Raw genomic sequence first — 21876 nt, forward strand, 5'->3', positions numbered from 1 at the left:
CTTGAATTTTTCAACCTTTTCCCACATTTCAGGCTTCAAACATAAAGATAAAAATTTTAATGTTATGGTGAAGAATCAACAACAAGATGGACACAATTGTGAAGGTGAACGATATTTATTGCTTATTTTACACTTTTATAAAAAATAATAAACTGAAAATTGGGGTGTGCAATATTATTCGTCCCCTTTAAGGTAATACTTTGTAGCACCACCTTTTGCTGCGATTACAGCTGCAAGTCACTTGGGGTATGTGTCTATCAGTTTTGCACATCGAGAGACTGAAATTCTTGCCCATTCTTCGTTTGCAAACAGCTTGAGCTGAGTGAGAGTGGATGGAGAGCGTTTGTGAACAGCAGTTTTCAGCTCTTTCCACAGATTCTCGATTGGATTCAGGTCTGGACTTTGACTTGGCCATTCTAACACCTGGATATGTTTATTTGTGAACCATTCCATCGTAGATTTTGCTTTATGTTTGGGATCATTGTCTTGTTGAAAGACAAATCTCCATCCAGTATCAGGTCTTTTGCAGACTCCAATAGGTTTTCTTCAAGAATGGTCCTGTATTTGGCTCCATCCATCTTCCTATCAATTTTAACCATCTTCCCTGTCCCTGCTGAAGAAAAGCAGTCCTAAACCATGATGCTGCCACCACCATGTTTGACAGTGGGGATGGTGTGTTCAGGGTGATGAGCTGTGTTGCTTTTACGCCAAACATATCGTTTGGCATTGTGCCCAAAAAGCTCGATTTTGGTTTCATCTGACCAGAGCACCTTCTTCCACATGTTTGGTGTGTCTCCAGGTGGCTTATGGCAAACTTTAAACAGCAATTTTTATGGATATCTTTGAGAAATGGCTTTCTCCTTGCCACTCTTCCATAAAGGCCAGATTTGTGCAGTGTACGACTGATTGTTGTCCTATGGACAGACTCTACCACCTCAGCTGTAGATCTCTGCAGTTCATCCTGAGTGATCATGGGCCTCTTGGCTGCATCTCTGGTCAGTCTTCTCCTTGTTTGAGATGAAAGTTTGGATGGATGGCCGAGTCTTGGTAGATTTGCAGTGGTATGATACTCTTTCCATTTCAATATGATTGCTTGTACAGTGCTTTTTGGGATGTTTGAAGTTGTGGAAATCTTTTTGTAACCAAATCCGGCTTTAAACTTCTCCACAACAGTATCACGGACCTGCCTGTTGTGTTCCTTGGTCTTCATGATGCTATCTGCGCATTAAACAGAACACTGAGACTATCACAGAACAGGTGCATTTATACGGAGACTTGATTACACACAGGTGGCTTACATTTATCATCATCAAAAGTTTAAAATAAGCGATAAATTTCGTTCAACTTCACAATTGTGTCCCACTTGTTGTTGATTCTTCACCATAACATTAAAATTTTTATCTTTGTGTTTGAAGCCTGAAATGTGGGAAAAGGTTGAAAAATTCAAGAGGGCCGAATACTTTCACAAGGCACTGTATTTTCGGTCTGACTGCTGTCCATAAAAAGCCTGACACCACTAGGATCAATGTTATTCAATAGGGCTGTTCAGATTATTGTTTTTTTCATGGACAGAATGTCCTCGTGAGAAAAATCGCAGCATGCACTACTCTTCAGTATCACCGATGCAACTCGCCTATAGGTGTGCCAAAATAGGATCCCTTATAAATTGGCAGTACAGCATCCGATTTTTACTGATTCATTGCAATTCTTTAACATAGCAAGCTGTATTTATTCTTGTAAGTTTTAACAACTGCAGATGTATAAAAACGGATGACAATAGAGATGAAAAATTGTCTTTTATTGATGATGATTGATGATCTTTTGGATGCTCATGTGAACTGAATCTAAAGGGTGCTTTACACGCTATGACAACACTAACGATATATCATCGGGGTCACGGTGTTTGTGACGCACATCCGGCATTGTTAGCGACATCACAGCGTGTGACAACAAGGAGCAACGATCAACGATCGCAAAAACGTCAAAAATCGTTGATCGTTGATACGTCGTTCCTTTTCATAATATCGTTGGTGGTGCATGCTGCTGATTGTTCGTCGTTCCTGCGGCATCACACATCGCTATGTGTGACACCGCAGGAACGACGAACATCTCCTTACCTGCGTCCACTGGCAATGAGAAAAGAAGGAGGTGGGTGGGATATTCCGCCCGCTCATCACCGCCCTTCTGCTTCTATTGGACGGCTGCCGTGTGACGTCGCTGTGACGCCGCGAGGTGGTTCGCCGGCCACAGCGATGTCGCAGGGAAGGTAAATCTGTGTGACGGGTGTAAGCGATGTTGTGCGCCACGGGCAGCGATTTGCCCGTGACGCACAACCGACAGGTGCGGGTACGCTTGCTAGCAATATCGATAGCGATATCGAAGCGTATAAAGTGCCCTTTAGACTAGGGTCATATGACTGTATTTTCTCCATCCAAGGAAATTGCTTCCATTATGCTAGTAAGGGGTACTTTGCACACTACGACATCGCAGGTGCGATGTCAGTGGGGTCAAATTGAAAGTGACGCACATCCGGCATCGCAGGCGACATCGTAGTGTGTAAAGCCTAGATGATATGATTAACGAGTGCAAAAGCGTCGTAATCGTATCATCGGTGTAGCGTTGGCGTAATCCATAATTACGCTGACGTGATGGTCCGATGTTGTTCCTCGCTCCAGCAGCAGCACACATCGCTGTGTGTGAAGCCGCAGGAGCGAGGAACATCTCCTACCGGCGTCACCGCGGCTCCCGTAGGATAAGCGGAAGGGAGAAGGTGGGCGGGATGTTTACATCCCGCTCATCTCCGCCCCTATTGGCCGCCTGCCGTGTGACGTCGCAGTGACGCCGTACGACCCGCCCCCTTAATAAGGAGGCGGATCGCCGGGCAGAGCGATGTCCCAGGACAGGTGAGTCCATGTGAAGCTGCCGTAGCGATAATGTTCGCTACGGCAGCTATCACAAGCATATCGCAGCTGCGACGGGGGCGAGGACTATCGCGCTCGACATCGCAGCATCGGCTTGCAATGTCGCAGCGTGCAAAGTACCCCTAAGACTCTGATCAGACTCAGATTCGAGTGTCAGCAGAGTGGAATCCATTTTTCTTGTGAGTGAAGAATATAAAAAAAAATTTCTCCATGTTCTCCATTATATCAATCCGTGAAAATCGGACCACTCTTGGATATCATTCGATGGTCCAATTTAGGGTGGCTTTACACGCTATGAGATCGCTAGCCGATGCTAGCGATGGCGAGCGTGATAGCACCCGCCCCTATGCCGATATGTGAAGATCGCTGCCGTAGCGAACATTATCGCTACGGAAGCGTCACACGTACTTACCTGCTCGGCAATGTCGCTGTGACCGGCGAACCGCCTCCTTTCTAAGAGGGCGGTTCGCTCGGCGTCACAGAGACGTCACTAAGCGGCCGCCCAATCAAAGTGGAGGGGCGGAGATGAGCAAAACAAACATCCCGCCCACCTTCTTCCTTCCTCATTGCTGGCGTGTGGCAGGAAAGGAGAGGTTCCTTGTTCCTGCGGCATCAAACGTAGCGATGTGTGCTGCCGCAGGGACGAGGATCAACTTCGCCCAAGCGACAGCAGCGATAATTGGGAGAGGACCCCCATGTCAACGAGGAGCGATTTTGGACGTTTTTGCAACGATCCAAAATCGCTCCTAGGAGTCACACACAACGAGATCGCTACAGCGGCCGAATGTGCGTCACAAAATCCGTGACCCCAACGAGATCGCTGTAATGATCTCGTAGTGTGTAAAGCCCGCTTTATTCACAGACCCATACACTTGAATGACCAAGTGCGATCCGATTTAGGGCTCGTGAACACGTTGCATAATTGCATGCATTTACGCTGCGAATTGCACTGCAGCGTAAATGCATGCATCCTGCGTCCCCTGCACAATCTATGAAGATTGTTCATGATACGTGCGCACGATGCTTTTATGAATGCAGCGATTTGGGTGCTAAAATTTTGACCCAAATCCGTGTGTTCATAAAATGAGCATGTCAATTATTCCGTGCACTATGGATGCAGCTTCCACTCTGTCTATGGAGGGGGCAGCAGCCATAGCGCATAAAATCGGCTTTTTTCTACAAAAAAAAATGCATCCATTATGCAGTGGTTCTGCAGCGATTTGAAGCGCACATGTGCTGTCAAATCGCTGCAGAATATTCAGCAGTTACGTACGCATGAGCCCTAAGGCTAGGGCCCCACTTCGCTTTTTACCTGCTTTTTACCTGCTTTTTCAACTGCAGCATTTAATGCCAAAATGGATGTGTTCTGCTTTTCAAGCTTAGTCTATGGGAATTTGGGTTTCTAAACCCCACTATGCAGTTCAAACTGCAGCCTTTTTGTGGCAGAAATTTGGGCAAAAACTCTGCTTTGCAGTTCTAAACGCAAATGGCAAAAACAATTGACAATTGCATGCACCATCACCGCACATGCAGGCACTCCAGCCCCCATCATCACCGCACACACACACACCGGCATTACCTCAGTGACGTCCCCGCTGACAGCACGATTCACTGCAGTTGCTGCGTGGAGCTCCCAGGAGCGGCGGTGTTCAACTGCCGCTACTGTCAGCTTCATGTAAGCAAAGCTGAAAGCATCTTGGGACCTCTGTGGATTACGCCGGACCTGGAGGGGTATTTGGGGATTTTAATAAAATGGTGAAAGAGGTGTTTTTTTTGTCTTTTATTCCAAATAAAGTATTTTTTCGGGTGTATGTGTTTATTTACTTTCACTTACAGGTTAATCATTGGGGGTGTCTCATAGACACCTGCCATGATTAACCCCTTATTACACAGATTGCCAACGTACCAGGGCAATTCGGGATGAGCTGGGAAGAGTCCCGGGACTGTCGCATCTAATGGATGCGGCAATTCCGGGTGACTGCTGACTGATATTTTTAGGCTGGGGGGCTCCCCATAACGGGGAGCTCCCCATCCTGAGAATACCAGCCTTCAACCGTGTGGCTTTATCTTGGCTGGTATCAAAATTGGGGGGACCGCGCGCCTGTTTTTTTTTATTATTTATTTATTTTACTGCACGATATAGACACACCCACCGGCGGCTGCGATTGGTTGCAGTGAGACAGCTGTCACTCAGCGTGGGGGCGTGTCTGACTGCGACCAATCATAGGCGCCGGTGGGCAGGGAAAACAGTGCATACAAGCTGCGCCCGTGATCGGTGAGTGGGTGAGAGTGAGTGAATGAGTGAGAGAGTGAGAAAGAGAGAGAGATTTTCTGACAAGCAATGAATTTATATCACTTCTGGGCATGCTCAGAAGTAAAAATCGAATCCGGTACATGCTTCTGGCATTTGATGCATGCCACTGGATTCGGCGTGCATAGACTTTCAGTATGCACCATGCCGCACAACGGCGCATGCGGCGCTATGCAGTTTTTTGCCGCTGGCAAAAAACGTTCCTCTCTGCGTCCTGTGCGGCCGCCAGAGTGACGATTTTTCCCGCAACCGGCAAAAACCGGATCAAACGCGAGTACATGTGGCACAATCCGGCGCTAATAAAAGTCTATGAGGAAAAACCGCACCCGACGGCAAAGAAAACTGATGCATTTTTTCTGCAAAGCGCCGGATTGTGCCGCACAGCAAAAACCTAAGGCTGCTTTCACACATCAGTTTTTTGGCATAAGGTACAATCTGGCGAAAAAAACTCATGCAACGGATCCGGCGAAAAAACGGATCAGTCGCATCAGTTTTTTCCATCAGTTCTTTCAGTTTTTTGTGCTACTGAGCATGCTTAGTTAAAAAAACGGATCTGGTGGCCGGATCCGTTTTTTTGCCGCATTACGCCGCACCCGGCATCCATAGACATGTCAATTGTTTTTGCCATTTTAGTTTTGAACTGCAAAGCAGAGTTTTTGCCCAAATTTCTGCCACAAAAAGGCAGCAGTTTGAACTGCATAGTGCGGTTTAGAAACCCAAATTCCCATAGACTTTGCTTGAAAAGCAGAACACATCCATTTCGGCATTAAACGCTGCAGTTGAAAAAGCAGCAAAAAAGCAGGTAAAAAGCAAAGTGGGGTCTTAGCCTTATACTGAATGTTGGGGTTTTCTTCTAGAAGAGGTGAGCTAGTGGCTACTTGCCCATTTATTACTTCCATAGCAAGCTACAGCAGCTGATGGGCAGGTCAGAAAAATTCCTCTAATTATGCAGCTATTTGGTGTCGTAACCCTACCAGTATTGCTAGAAGGTGTGAGGCCCAGATGTACACAGATGGTCTGCACCTTAGGCATGATCAGTCTATACATGGGTAGTGTTGGGCACCTCAGACTTGCCATATTCTGAAAGTGAGACGTTTCACAATCAATTTTACGTCAGTGGAGCTGCACAAGGGATTATTTTCTCGCCACTGTAATCATTTTGTGGTAAATGCAGCTTTTCATCATATTTTCAACTACAATCTTCACTTTTGAAGGTATTTTTTTTTTTAAAAACACCATTAGGTATAACTAACATGTTATCTTTATTCTGTGGGCAGATATGATTACCTCAAACTTGATTTTCTGTGTAACTGTACTTTCTACGGGTACTATTTTTAGGTACATATGACTTAGCTCACTTTTTAATTCATTTTTGGTAGGAGAAAAGAATAAAAAAAAACAATAAATCTTCTTTTTTTTTTTATATATATATATATATATATATATATATATATATATTTTTTTTTAAGTGGAACAGTCATGTTAACTTCATTCTACATATCAATATTATTACGGTGATACCATATAAGTGATTTTATATATATATATATATATATATATATATATATATATATATATATATATATTACTACTTTACCACTTTTGAACAAGAAAATAGTTGAATAAAAAGTTTTCTTTTACTTGTCATATTGTGAGAGCCATTTCTTTTTCATATTTCTGGTTGCATTCTGTATGTTGGATTATTTAGTTTTTTATCACCTTTAATTGTTTTTCTTTGAAGGCAACATAAACAGAAAAGCAATTTAGGTATAGTTTTTCACATCTTTTAATGGGATGTGTACACAGCCTTATGGTGTATGACTATACACATTTGTGACAGCGCACGTCTGCATTTATTTTCTGCTTGAAGGCAGAAAAAAATAAGGGTGATTAACCCCATTACCACGTTTTTGAAAATTACATTTCCAGCTTAAGGCCTCTTCCACACGTTCATGTTTCGGTACGTGTTTGGTCCATGGGCACACGTAGACCAATTAAAATCAATGGGTCTGCACTCACGTGCGTGTTCTGCCATGGACCGTGTGTATGTGTGGAGCATACGTGTGCCCGTGTGCTCCACACGTAGACATGTGCGTTTTTCTCCGGCATCATGGATGTCACATGGAACGCAAACGGACCACACGGATGTGTTCCGTGTGACACGCACCAGAGAAAACACACGTGTTTGAGAAAAAAAAAAAAGAAGAAACCTTTACTCACCTTCTCCAGCTCTGCAGTCTCTGCCGCTGCTGTCACTTGCTGCCGACTGCCGCTCATTTTGCTCATTTAATATCCACTTCACTGCGGCCGGAAGCAGCAGCAGCGGGGAGTCGGCAGGACCGGAGACTGAAGATCAGCACCACGGACAGCGACGCCAGGGACAGGTGAGCAGAAAGTTCCCGTTCTCCGTGTGTTATCACGGATAAAACACGGAGAACACACGTGTGCCATAAACACGGCTCACGGAGGGCAAAACGCACCTCTGACACGTCCGTGAAAAATGTGCGTGGATTTCACAAATGTGTGAAAGAGGCCTTTAAAGTGTAAAAAAAAAAAAGGGCCAAAAAAAGCAAACTAAGGGTATGTGTACATGTTAAATATTTGCAGAAGATTTATCTGCACCGAAAAAAAAAGTGTTAAGGTCCAGTCACACTAAGCAACTTACCAGCGATCCCAACAACGATAGGGATCGCTGGTAAGTTGCTAGGAGGTTGCTGGTGAGATGTCACACTTTGACGCTCCAGCGATCCCACCAGCAACCTGACCTGGCAGGGATCGCTGGAGCGTCACTACACGAGTTGCTGGTGAGCTCTCCAGCAACCAGTGACCAGCCATACGTGCAGAGAGCAGGGAGCAGCGCAAACTGAGCGCTGGCTCCCTGCTCTCCTAGTACAGCACACATCGGGTTAATTACCTGATGTGTGCTGCAGCTACATGTGCACAGAGCAGGGAGCAGCGCACACTGCTTAGCGCTGGCTCCTTGCTCTCCTGGCTGCAGCACACATCGGGTTAATTAACCCGATGTGTCCTGCAGCTACACGTGCACAGAGCAGGAGCCGGCACTGACAGTGAGAGCGGCTGAGGGTGGTATCAAAGGTAAATATCGGGTAACCAAGGACAGGGCTTCTTGGTTACCCGATGTTTACATTGGTTACCAGCCTCAGCAGAAGCCGGCTCCTGCTGCCTGCACATTTAGTTGTTGCTGTCTCGCTGTCACACACAGCGATCTGTGCTTCACAGCAGGACAGCAACAACTAAAAAATGGCCCAGGACATTCAGCAACAACCAACGACCTCACAGCAGGGGCCAGGTTGTTGCTGGATGTCACACACAGCAACATCGCTAGCAACGTCACAAAAGTTGTTCGTTACCAGCGATGTTGCTAGCGATGTTGTTTAGTGTGACGGGGCCTTTAGCAGTAAAAAAGTTGAGTGAAATATGCACATTTTCATTTGCATTTATTTTTTCTGGCAGTTAATTTGAATGGGTTAAAAAAGCAGCAAAAACTTCTGTAAGAATAAACGTTACAGATTTAAAAAGAACACCACCACATTTTAATGGTTCAAACCGGCAAGGAAAAAATAAGCAGCATGTGTAAGGGAAGGTGCACAAAAAGACAACACGCTGTGTTCTGGAAGCAGCAGGTCCTCTCCTGCAGGGCCATGAGTGCTCTCCGCAAGAGACCGCAGCGGTCCGTGCCTGTGATCAGGGTTCAGACAGCTGCGGGCTTTCTCTCTGTTCTCCCTGCGGAGAACACTCGCGTCTCTGCAGTATAAATTGACATGATGCGTCTCGGGAAGCCGAGCCGGATGTCAGTTTACGTTGCGGATTTAAACACAGCCTGAACTATACTTTCACATGCTCTAAATCCCTATAAACAGAGTTCTCATTGTTAATTGCTAACAATATTTAATATGTTACATATTGATGTAATCTACATGATATGTTGAGTAAAGTTTTTAAATACACTATAGAGCTAGATTTAGAAAGGCATAATATGGATGCGTTTTTTTCACCCACATTACGAATTCTTGACTTCAAGAAGGTATACACTACCGTAACCAATTTAATTTGTTATTAATCAGTTGTGCTATTATGCATCCATAGTTTTATTATAGTAATATAAATCTTTTATCATGCAGATAGCATCCCTTGGTGTCTGCCAGCTGCAGCTCTGATGTTTATGTGGCGCCCCAGCGGTCTGGTTGCCACAGTAGTGTTGCCCCACAAAGGTCAATATGAAGCCTGGAAGTAAGATGGGGGGTCCCTTAGTCAGTAATTACCTACAAACAATACAGTTCCTACTCGAGTTAGCAAGGGGAGCTCTGACCTAGTAGTCTGGAGAGCTTTGACATGGGGGAGGAGTTAGAAAAGTGACAGTTGAGATCAGACCGTTGAAGAGAGAGGAGCTTGAGTGAGGAGCTGGAGTAGTGCGGACATGCTAAGATAGCTCAGCCCAGAAAAGCAAGGTCTGCAGAGAGGCACAGGAGGAAGATTCTGGGGAGAATGGAGCTGAACCGGCTCGCATCAGAAGAAAACGCCAAAAAACGGACATCGGAGTCCGTGCTTGAGGCCCGGTAACCGAATCTGAAGGGCAGGAGAACTGCAGGTCTCCTGTCCCAAAAACAACCCAAAGGTGCAGCCGCACATCAGGGACCTGGAGTCGTTGCCAACAGAGTGGCACCAGTGAAGGCCCACGCAGCCTACCATATGGGTAACGGGTAGTACCATAAGTCCTAGCAGAGAGGGGTTCCGTTGGACTAACGCAGAGGGGTCCTGTAGAAGAAAAGAAGGTCGTAGGTAGAAGGCCTCAATACTCACCTGGCCAGGGAGATACCCCCCCAACTGCCACATAGCCACAAAAACTAAAGGTGGCATCACAAATTCCCATCATCATCATCATCTCCCCTTTATTATTGAGACACCACCAGGGTCACGGAGCCGGACCCCCGCCACCGCCGACATCCCCGGACTAGTCCGGCCCGGTTCTGAGTGCCCCCAGCCCTGGTGCGGGCGTGTCATTTACATGCATTGATTCCTCACCCCAAGCTTACTGTGCTCTGTTACTACAAGTTTCATTATGCAATGCAGTAGCCTGTGATCGAGCACTTAGCTCACTCCCTCCCTTTTCCACCCTGTGCTGCTGAAGATATTGGAAGATACCTAGTGTCAGAGCAGCCCAGGATAGGTACCAGCCCATCTGGCAATCTGGAAATTGCCAGATGGCCAGTACAGCCCTGTCACTGTGTTTGTTATACAAATTTCAGAGCTTATCTGCTGTCCACAACAGTGATTGGATTATCTAAAACCTTTTGCTAGTGAATTGCTGCGATCTGCATTTCATCAAAAGCAATGGTGTCGGCCCCTGCTGTTACCGCTGAATGAAACTGTCAGCTCAGCTTGTGAAGCAGACTAAAGGCCATGTCACACTAAGCAACATCGCTAGCAACATCGCTAGCAACATCGCTGCTAAGGAACAACTTTTGTGACGTAGCAGCGATGTTGCTAGCAAAGTTGCTGTGTGTGACATCCAGTAACAACCTGGCCCCTGCTGTGAGGTCGCTGGTTGTTGCTGAATGTCCTGGGCCATTTTTTAGTTGTTGCTCTCCCGCTGTGAAGCACATATCGCTGTGTGTGACAGCGACAGAGCAACAACTAAATGTACAGGCAGCAGGAGCCGGCTTCTGCGGACGCTGGTAACCACGATAAACATCGGGTAACCAAGAAGCCCTTACCTTGGTTACCCGATATTTACCTTCGTTACCAGCGTCCACCGCTCTCACACTGCTTGTGCCGGCTCCCTGGAGAATCAGTCCAGGAATAGAGCTGTACCGATACATGAGAGCCACTGAAGACAGCAGCACAGGGGTCACATGGATCTCACATCTTGGATAGAAAGAACAAAAGTCCAAAACTAGAATCAAATTGGAAACTAAATATCAGTGGTGTGGAAAAGGAGTGAAGATTACAGCTTGACACTCTTCAACTTTTCCTGTGACTCTCCACTTCAGGGTATGCACACATGGCATCTGTCAGGGCCAGGCGGTCGGGCAGACCCAGGAGGTGGATCCACTGGTCCGAACTCTAAGATGGTGGTAAGGAGTCCGGTAGCTGAAGCACTATGGGCAGCAGAACAGTCCGTGCAAGTGAGTGTAACGGAGAAGTCCCTGGGACCACGGAGTCACAGATGGTAGTCCGGGTGACGTAGCTCAGGTTCGGAAGCCGAGATGAGGTCAGGCGGGGTCCGGAACCTTTGGAGCGAGATGACGGGTCACCGCAGGGATCCGAGATGGTACGGACTGTCAGATGGCAGACGGACAGCGTGCGGGGTTCGGGATTCAGCAGGACCGGATGCCGAGGCAGGATCAGCTCTAGAAGAGAGATACGTGAGTATGGCAAGGAGACACAAGGAGACCTGACTCCTAGCTTGGAAAACACGAAGATCAGGCCCCGCCCCCTTGGACAATAAACCCTTATATACCCTGTACCTGTTTAGCTTCATTTCCTGTTAATGGACGCTGGCCCTTTAAGAAAGGGTCAGTGACCGCGCGCGCGCCCTAATGCGCATGCGCGCCGCCCGGGTGCCAGAAGCCAGGGAAGGAAGCTGAGGGGAGGACGCAGGGGAGCCGGCCAGGGCCTGGGAAGCCGTCAGACGCCGGGATCGGAGGCCAGGGAACCTGGGAAGGACGGGCACCGGAGGCTGGAGAGCGGGGAGCGTGGCAGGGGAGCCGGGGAGCGGGGCTGAGGACCCGGGGAGCGGAGCAGAGGACCCGGGGAGGGGAGCCGAGGACCCGGGGAGCGTGACAGTACCCCCCCCCCCACGCCCCCCTCCCCGCAACCGGGACATGAAGGCACGGATCAGAGGAGCGCCCACGTTCTCCCTGGGCTCCCAGGACCTATCCTCAGGACCATACCCCTCCCAGTCCACCAGGAAGAACTGTCGGCCTCGAACAGTCTTCATGGCCACGATATCCCTTACCGCATAGATGTCGTCCTCGGCAATAGGAGGAGGGGCCGGACTGGCAGCAGAGGAGAAGGGACCAAGGAAAACCGGCTTGAGCAGAGAGACGTGGAAGGAGTTGGGAATCCGCATCGTGGCCGGAAGCCTCAGTTTGTAGGAGACCTCATTGATCTTGCTGAGGACCTTAAACGGCCCGATGTAGCGAGGACCCAGCTTGTAGGAAGGTATCTTCAATCGGATGTACTGGGAAGCAAGCCAGACCAGGTCACCAGGAGAGAAACACGGAGGGTCCAGGCGCCTCTTGTCGGCGTGTTTCTTCATCCGCTGGGAAGCGCGCCCAAGGGACGCCTTGACAGAGTCCCAAATGGTAGCGAAGTCACGGGCTACAGTATCAGCAGCAGGGACATCCGAAGAAGGGGATATAGGCAACGGGACGGAGGGCTGAAGTCCGTAAACGACATGGAAGGGAGACTTGGAGGACGACTCACTGATGTGGTGGTTATGGGAGAATTCAGCCCAAGGCAGAAGCGTGGACCAGTCGTCGTGATGGGCGTTGACATAGTGCCGTAAGAAGGAGGTCAAGATTTGATTGACCCTCTCCACTTGGCCATTAGACTGAGGATGGTAAGCAGAAGAAAAGTCCAGAGTCACTCCCAGATGATTGCAGAGCGCCCTCCAGAAGCGGGAGGTGAACTGAGTTCCCCTGTCGGACACGATGTGGGATGGAAAGCCATGCAAGCGGAAGATGTGATGTATATAGGCTTCCGCGAGTTCCTGAGCAGAGGGCAGTCCGGCCATAGGGACGAAGTGAGCCATTTTGGAGAACCGGTCCACCACGACCCATATGACTGTGTGCCCGGAGGATAATGGCAAGTCCGTAATAAAGTCCATCGCTATGTGTTGCCATGGAACTGAGGGTATAGGCAGAGGCAGAAGACGGCCATATGGCAGGTGCTTGGGCGTCTTGTTCCTGGCACAGGAGGAGCAGGCAGAGACAAAAGCAGCGACGTCCGTGCGAAGGGATGGCCACCAGTAATGGCGTACAATCGCACCCCATGTTCTCTTCTGACCTGCATGACCGGCTGTTTTTGAGGCATGACCCCAGTGTAAGACTTTTTGCCTGTCGGTCTCAGAGACATAAGTCTTCCCGGGCGGTATCTGGGCCAGGGTGACAGGAGCCACCGGAATAATCTTGCTAGGAGAGATGATAGGTTGGGTACTCTCTTCCTCCTGCTCCATGGGCATGAGAGACCTAGACAGGGCATCAGCGCGTACATTCTTGTCCGCGGGTCGGAAATGGAGCTGGAAATCAAACCTGGCAAAGAGTAAGGACCACCTGGCTTGCCGTGGGTTCAGTCGCTGAGCGGACCGAAGGTATTCCAGGTTCTTGTGGTCCGTGTAGATAATCACGGGGTACACTGCTCCTTCCAGGAGGTAGCGCCACTCCTCCAGAGCCAGTTTGACCGCCAATAGTTCTCGGTCACCGATGGTGTAATTACGTTCAGGCGCTGAGAAGCTCTTGGAGAAGAAACCGCAAGTCACCATCTTCCCGGAGGAGGACTTCTGCATGAGCACTGCTCCGGCTCCTGAGGAGGAGGCATCCACCTCCAAGGTGAACTGGCGGTTTAACTCCGGTCGGTGGAGTACGGGAGAGGAGGCAAATGCTCGCTTCAGAGAGCAAAACGCGGCGTCGGCCGCAGGTGACCAGTCCTTTGGATTAGCCTCCTTCTTGGTCAAGGCGGAGAGAGGAGCAGTCAGGGCAGAGAAGTGAGGGATAAACTGGCGGTAGTAGTTGGCGAATCCCAGGAACCGTTGGATTGCCTTCAGTCCAGAAGGGGGAGGCCAGTTGAGAATGGAGGAGACCTTCTTTGGATCCATCTGCAGCCCTGTACCCGAGATGATGTATCCCAGGAAAGGGAGAGAAGACTGCTCAAAGACACACTTCTCATATTTGGCGTAGAGACGATTCTCTCTCAGTCTCTGTAGAACCAGCCGTACGTTCTCTCTGTGGGTCTGGAGGTCCGGAGAGAAGACAAGGATGTCATCCAGATAAACTACTACACAGATGTAGAGGAGGTCCCGGAAAATGTCGTTCACCAATTCTTGGAATACGGCAGGAGCGTTACACAGACCGAAGGGCATTACGCAGTATTCATAGTGCCCATCGCGAGTATTAAACGCGGTCTTCCATTCGTCCCCAGAGCGGATACGAACCAGGTTGTAGGCACCCCGAAGATCCAGTTTGGTGAACACACGGGCTCCTCTGAGCCGGTCGAACAATTCGGGGATGAGCGGCAGGGGGTACTTGTTTTTTATGGTGATCTGATTCAAACCCCGGTAGTCAATGCATGGGCGTAGGTCACCCTCTTTCTTCTTAACGAAGAAGAAGCCTGCTCCCGCAGGAGAGGAGGATCTCCGGATGAATCCCTTTGCCAGGCTTTCTGTGATGTAGGTAGACATGGCCCTGGTTTCGGCTGGAGACAACGGATATATCCGTCCTCGAGGTGGTGTTGTTCCTGGGAGCAGGTCGATGGCGCAATCGTAGGGACGGTGTGGCGGAAGTACCTCAGACTCCTTCTTGTCAAAAACGTCTGCGAAGGACCAATAGGCCGAGGGCAGTTCCGGTAGGTTCTCTGGAACCGGAGGTCGTCGGATGGGTTGTATAGACTTCAGACACCTCTCATGACAGGCGGAGCCCCATCGGGTGATTTCGCCAGTGCCCCAGCTGACTGATGGTTCGTGTGTCCGCAACCAGGGAAGTCCCAGCAGGATTTGATGGGACATGTGTGGAAGGACGCAGAGAGCGATGTTCTCGGTGTGCAGGGCACCGATACGCAGTTCGACCGGCCTGGTGACCCAGGAGATGGTATCAGCGAGGGGTCTCCCATCCACAGAGGCAATCACTAGGGGCTTATCGAGTAGAGTAACAGGCAACTAGTACTTGTCCACCGTGGCCTGCTGGATGAAATTGCCTGCTGCTCCAGAGTCGAGGTATGCCTCAGCCGTGAAGCGCGTCTCTCCCGCTGACACTTGCACGGTCCACATAACCGGGTCTGAGAGAGTCCCAGCACCTAGGGTGGCCTCTCCTACCAACCCTAGGCTTTGGAGTTTCCCGGCCTTTCTGGACAGGAGCGTAGGAGATGTGTGCCCTCTCCGCAGTAAAAGCAGAGACCCTTGGCGAGCCGCTCTGCTCGACGTTGTTCAGACCGCCGTACTCGGTCAATCTGCATGGGCTCGTGGACGGGAATCCCAGTTGTTGATGACTGAGGTACGGAGGGCTTCCGTGGAGGAGAGGAATGCCGTACCGGACGTCTCTCACGAGATAGCTCTTTGGAGCGCTCCTGAAAACGAATGTCCACTCGAGTTGCTAGGGCAATCAGGGCATCTAGGGTGGAGGGCACGTCACGACCCGCCAACTCGTCTTTGATGCGACTCGAGAGTCCTTCCCAGAAGGCGGCTGTTAGGGCCTCATTATTCCACCCGAGTTCTGAAGCCAAAGTGCGGAAACGGATGGCATATTGGCCTACCGTCAGTGTTCCTTGACGTAAGCGGAGAAGGGATGAAGCAGACGCAGAGGCGCGTCCCGGCTCGTCGAAGGTGCTGCGAAAGGCCTGCAGGAACTCTTGAAGGTCCTTGGTCATAGGGTCCTCCTTCTCCCACAAGGGATTCATCCACGCCAGTGCCTCGCCCTCTAGGTGAGACATGATGAAGGCGACCTTGGCTTGGTCGGAGGCAAACAAATGTGGCAGCTGCGTGAAATGAAGGGAGCATTGGTTTATGAAGCCCCTGCAGGTCTTGGGATCTCCGGCATAACGAGGTGGTGAAGCCAAACGGAGTCGGGAAGCATCCGAAGAGGCTGCCACGGGTGCGGGAGCCGTGGATTGACTAGTGGAGGCCCGGAATGTTGAAGGCGTAACTGCCGCTTGTAACGTGTACAGGCGGGTGTCCACGGAAGTCATAAAGTTCAACATGCGGGTCTGGACTTCACGCTGGCGTTGGAGTTCCTCTTGCAAGGCCGCTAGTGCTGCAGCGGGATCCATGGCCTGATCTTACTGTCAGGGCCAGGCGGTCGGGCAGACCCAGGAGGTGGATCCACTGGTCCGAACTCTAAGATGGTGGTAAGGAGTCCGGTAGCTGAAGCACTATGGGCAGCAGAACAGTCCGTGCAAGTGAGTGTAACGGAGAAGTCCCTGGGACCACGGAGTCACAGATGGTAGTCCGGGTGACGTAGCTCAGGTTCGGAAGCCGAGATGAGGTCAGGCGGGGTCCGGAACCTTTGGAGCGAGATGACGGGTCACCGCAGGGATCCGAGATGGTACGGACTGTCAGATGGCAGACGGACAGCGTGCGGGGTTCGGGATTCAGCAGGACCGGATGCCGAGGCAGGATCAGCTCTAGAAGAGAGATACGTGAGTATGGCAAGGAGACACAAGGAGACCTGACTCCTAGCTTGGAAAACACGAAGATCAGGCCCCGCCCCCTTGGACAATAAACCCTTATATACCCTGTACCTGTTTAGCTTCATTTCCTGTTAATGGACGCTGGCCCTTTAAGAAAGGGTCAGTGACCGCGCGCGCGCCCTAATGCGCATGCGCGCCGCCCGGGTGCCAGAAGCCAGGGAAGGAAGCTGAGGGGAGGACGCAGGGGAGCCGGCCAGGGCCTGGGAAGCCGTCAGACGCCGGGATCGGAGGCCAGGGAACCTGGGAAGGACGGGCACCGGAGGCTGGAGAGCGGGGAGCGTGGCAGGTGAGCCGGGGAGCGGGGCTGAGGACCCGGGGAGCGGAGCAGAGGACCCGGGGAGGGGAGCCGAGGACCCGGGGAGCGTGACAGCATCTTATAGATCCAGGCATACCTGCATAGTCTTTGAAGCAATAACGCCAGCGCTGTTTATCCTGAAGAGAATTCTTTGTCCCCTCTATTTTTGTTTTGCAACCGGCATATAAAATAGTGGTAGCTTCTAAGCAAAAGCCACCTGAAGAATGTTGGGATACTTATTTTAGCCGCTTCACAGCTTTCAAAATTGAAAAGGTTCAAAAATGTTGTTTTGACATAGCTGTGCATCTGGTCACTATTTTTAACATTTGTTGAGCCATTTTTTCCGGGAGCTTACAGATGAAATCCGCCTGAAAATAAATATGCCATGTGCACATACCCATAGACTGAAAGTGACTATACATTTGACAAGTGTAGTCACTATCTGATGTGCCTCTCGCGGTCTCAGATTATCTTTCATTTGCTCCTGCTTCCATGATGGCTGCCTCAGTGGCAGACGGAGTGCAGTGGTAAGTCTAAACCATGCTTTCTCTTTTTCTATCCCACTGCACAGAAAAGACAGAGTTTAAATTTAGTACTGCACTCCTCATGCCACTATGATGGCAATCTTGGAAGCAGGAGGAAAAGAACGCCAATCAGAGGAGGCATCGAAAAGTAATGGAGGGCACAATGAAGGGTGACAAAACATGAGAAATATATAGCCACTTTTCAGTCAGGGTTATCATTAACATATGTAAAAATAATTTTTCCATGTCTAGGGTGTCCATTGCCTTTGTAAAGGCCGCTTTATAAGCTGCGATCTCGCTAGCGAGATCACTAGCGTGCGTACCCGCCCCCATCGTTTGTGCGTCATGGGCAAATCGCTACCCATGGCGCACAAAATCGCGCTGACCCGTCACACTACTTACCTGCCTTAGCGACGTCGCTGTGACCGGCGAACCGCCTCCTTTCTAAGGGGGCGGTTTGTTCAGCGTCACAGCAACGTCACTAAGCAGCCACCCAATCAAAGTGGAGGGGCGAAGATGAGCGGGACGAACATCCCGCCCACCTCCTTCCTTCCTCATTGCGGGCGGCCGCAGGTAAGGAGAGGTTCCTCGTTGCAAACATCGTACCTGCAGCAGCAATGATAATTGGGAATAGGGGGACATGTCACCAATTAGCGATTTTGCACATTCTTGCGACGATTTAAAATCGCTCATAGGTGTCACACGCAACTACATCGTATAACGCGGCCGGATATGCGTTACAAATTCTGTGACCCCAACATCGCTGTAGCGATGTCGTAACGTGTAAAGCAGCCTTTAGGTGGTTCTTTTCCCTTTTTTTTTTTTAAATCAGATCTTTTTTATTAAACAGTTAGAAATCAATACAGAGAGAATATATCACTTCTCATATGGCTAATAACAGGATACATCAAATAAGCACATGTTGTATGTAAATCAAGTTCTTCCTCTGTATATATATAAAACTTGTAATAAGGTTTTCAAATCGCAGTCATATTGTAGAAAATGAGCCTACAAACCGCGTGGCTCCACAGATAAACAAAAGTTAAATTATGCAATAATGCCTCCGTCTAAATATATAAGAAAAATCAGAAGTCTTTAAATTTGCCTAAATATATCCATACATCCCATGATCAAAAGATAAACAAGAAAAAGTTCTATGATGAACATAGAAATTTATTGGAACATAAAGTACATGGGATATAAAAGTACAGAGAAGTATATCATAACCAGAAAAATGACACAAAAAGATGAAAAACACCCCATGTGGGGCCACATGTCAAGACAACGTATATACTTGCTCCCTAATAAAGGGTCCCCTGAGGAAGTCACACGAAACATGTGTTGGGACTTGTCCCCATGTGTGTCCACATGCAAGGTGCTTTATCCTGGTAAACTCCCTCACTTTAAGTGTAGTGCTGTGGTGATATTCATGCTTTACTGTTCTGCAGAATGCAGCCCTCTGACTTTGTGCAGTGTATGTAGTAAGGTGCTTTGCTGCAAACGGCTTCCTTACCTGTATATGTGATTTTCTCACTCAGCACTTTATTAGGGAGCAAGTATATAAGTTGTCTTGACATGTGGCCCCACATGGGGTGTTTTTCACCTTTGTGTCATTTTTCTGGTTATGATATACTTCTCTGTACTTTTATATCCCATGTACTTTATGTTCCAATAAATTTCTATGTTCATCATAGAGCTTTTTCTTGTTTATATTTTGATCATGGGATCCCACAACCCACAACGACACTTAAAATCCACTTCGCCACGGAAAACACTAGTTTTAGTTTTATTCCCCACACATTTCATTCATTGCAAGCACAACAGTAACTGGTCCAGCATTGCATCCTGAACCAGTGCACTGGAGGGTAGGCCCGGCAACTCCATCCATGGCTGCCAAATTTTGTAAAACTTTCTCAATGTTTTTCTTTATAAGTAAACTCCCCTTTCAAATCTTAAAACATTATTTAATTTATTTTTAAGCTCTGATAACGTTGGTGGTAGAGGAGCTAACCAATGGTATGCCAGTATCTTCCTTGCTTTATACAGGATACGGGCTATTCCCAGGGCTGCTGGAGAGTCCGGGTCTACTCCTCCCTCCCACAGACTCAACAAACATAGACGAGGCGACGGTTGTATTGTGATATGATATATTTGGTCTATGAGTCCCAGAGTTTGTTTCCAGAAATCACTAATATGTCCACATTCCCACATAACATGCATCAAATGGGCATCATCCTGTCCACAACTAACACATTGTGCATTTGATCTAAGTCCCATCCTAAATAGTAGACTGGGAGTTTTATATACCCTGTGGATAAGATATATTTGAGACAGCCTTTGGCACTCAGAGACCGCCAGCCTAGGGACCTGTTCTAGAATGTCGGACCACTGGTCTTCTGTCAAGGGGCCAATGTCCCGTTCCCATTTGCTTTTAACAATCAATGGGTGCACTTTCAAATGGGCAAATAGTAATTTTTTGTATAATTCCGAGATAAGACCTTTAGAGGATTTAGATGTAAGTAAGTAACATGAAATGTTTGATTATGTGTCACTGTCACCGGGTTTGTCCTCCTCTGTCTGTTCAGTGCGTGTTTCAGCTGTAAGTATTGATAAAAGAAGATATGCGGGAGGTGAAACTCCGTTCTCAATTGTTCAAAGCTCTTAAGAGTACTATTTTGTAGTATTTGTGACACTAAATGGATCCCCTTGTCTTCCCATCCTCTGAACCCCACTATTTTTTTAAATTTCTGGCAAGTCCGGATTCCGCCACAGTGGCCAGAACTCCGTAGAGCCATTTATCCCCAAAAGAGACTTACCCCTGTCCCATACCCTGAATATCATAGCCAACGTGGGATATCGTGCCCCATTTATCTGTCTTTGTCCCATATCCAACCGGCAGCTTGGATATTTCCATACCGACCCCTCTCTTACTATATCACCACTGGTATCATATGCTCTTTCTTTGCCCCAACCCCTAAGATGTTGCATCTGGGAGGGTATATAACAGGGTTCCCCAACTCCAGTCCTCGATGGCCGACAACAGTGCATGTTTTCAGGATTTCCTTAGCATTGCATGGGTGTTGGAATCATCAACTGTGCAGGTGATTAAATTATCACATGTGCAATACTAAGGAAATCCTGAAAACATGCACTGTTGGCGGCCCTTGAGGACTGGAATTGGGGACCCATGGTATATAATATATATATATGGGTTTGGTACCGCCAATCCTCCTTCCTCCTTTCCCCACTGTAGTACTTCCAATCGAATCCTAGTCTGTTTTTTCTTCCAGATGAGTTCCCGGAATAGTGTATTAATTTTGGCAAAAAATTCCCTACATATCCACACTGGAGAGTTATGTATAAAGTATAATAGTTGTGGCATCATTACCATTTTTATTAAGTTAGATCTACCAATAGTTGATAACGGCAAGTGGCACCAGGTATGTACCTTTGCTCTAAACTGCTGCAACAGGGGTTCCAGATTCAGAGCCTGGAAATCCTTCGGAATTGGGCTAACAGTTACTCCCAAATATTTAAATTCTCGGACCACAGGAACTGAAATCTGCAAGTCCGAGAAATCCATCGGGAGGGGGTTTAACGGCATTAAAGCCGACTTGGACCAGTTAATTCGAAGGCCAGACCTCCGCCCAAATTCTCGAATGATATCCATTGCTGGCAAAATCGAGGAATGTACCCTGTCTAGATATAAGAGTAGGTTATCTGCGTATAATGATATCTTCTGCTCCGCTGCTCCACACCTAAATCCCCCTACCTCCCTGGACTTTCGTATTGCCACTGCCAACGGCTCCACTGCAGTAGCAAATAGCAAGGGCGAAAGCGGGCACCCCTGACTAGTACCTCTTCCAAGAGGAAAAGACTTGGAGACCCTGCCATTAACCCTAACCTTCACCACCGGTGAGTCATATACAGTGGAACCTTGGTTAACGAGAACAATCCGTTCTGGGAATGTGCTTGTTAACCAAGTTACTCGTTCAGCAGAGCAAGATTTCCCATAGGAAATCATTGCAATGCAGACAATTCGTTCCACAACTAGTTAAATGTCCCATCCTGGTCCCCTATTCTGTCATTCCACACATGCACAAACATGCACAAACACACACAAACACACAAGCACGCAAGCAAACGCACATATATGCTCACCTTACCTTCCGTTCCATCGCCGGTCTCCTGGGACTTGCTGTTCTCCGGTGCGGGCCGTGTATCGGGTTACCATAACGACGAGGGTGGAATTTCCTGGCAGAGCGCTGACGTCAAAGGCAGAGCCGCTTGCCTCCGATTGGCCAGCGCGCTGCCTTTGAGTAGCGGTGACAGGAACCAGGAAGTTCCTGCTTCGTCTCTATGGATGCAGATGCCTGGAGTGGAGTGGAGTGGAGCGGCACACTA

The 21876-nt window shown here is 48.6% G+C and overlaps 1 protein-coding gene across 5 annotated transcripts in view; it reads right to left on the reverse strand.

The window, feature by feature from the left end:
- The window catches only part of ANKRD6 (ankyrin repeat domain 6), a 296026-nt gene that overhangs the window by 213313 nt on the left and 60837 nt on the right, over positions 1-21876 (reverse strand). The gene's annotated exons all lie outside the window — the stretch shown is intronic.

Source organism: Anomaloglossus baeobatrachus, chromosome 3 (assembly GCF_048569485.1).
Source record: "Anomaloglossus baeobatrachus isolate aAnoBae1 chromosome 3, aAnoBae1.hap1, whole genome shotgun sequence".
Taxonomy (NCBI): Eukaryota; Metazoa; Chordata; class Amphibia; order Anura; family Aromobatidae; genus Anomaloglossus; species Anomaloglossus baeobatrachus.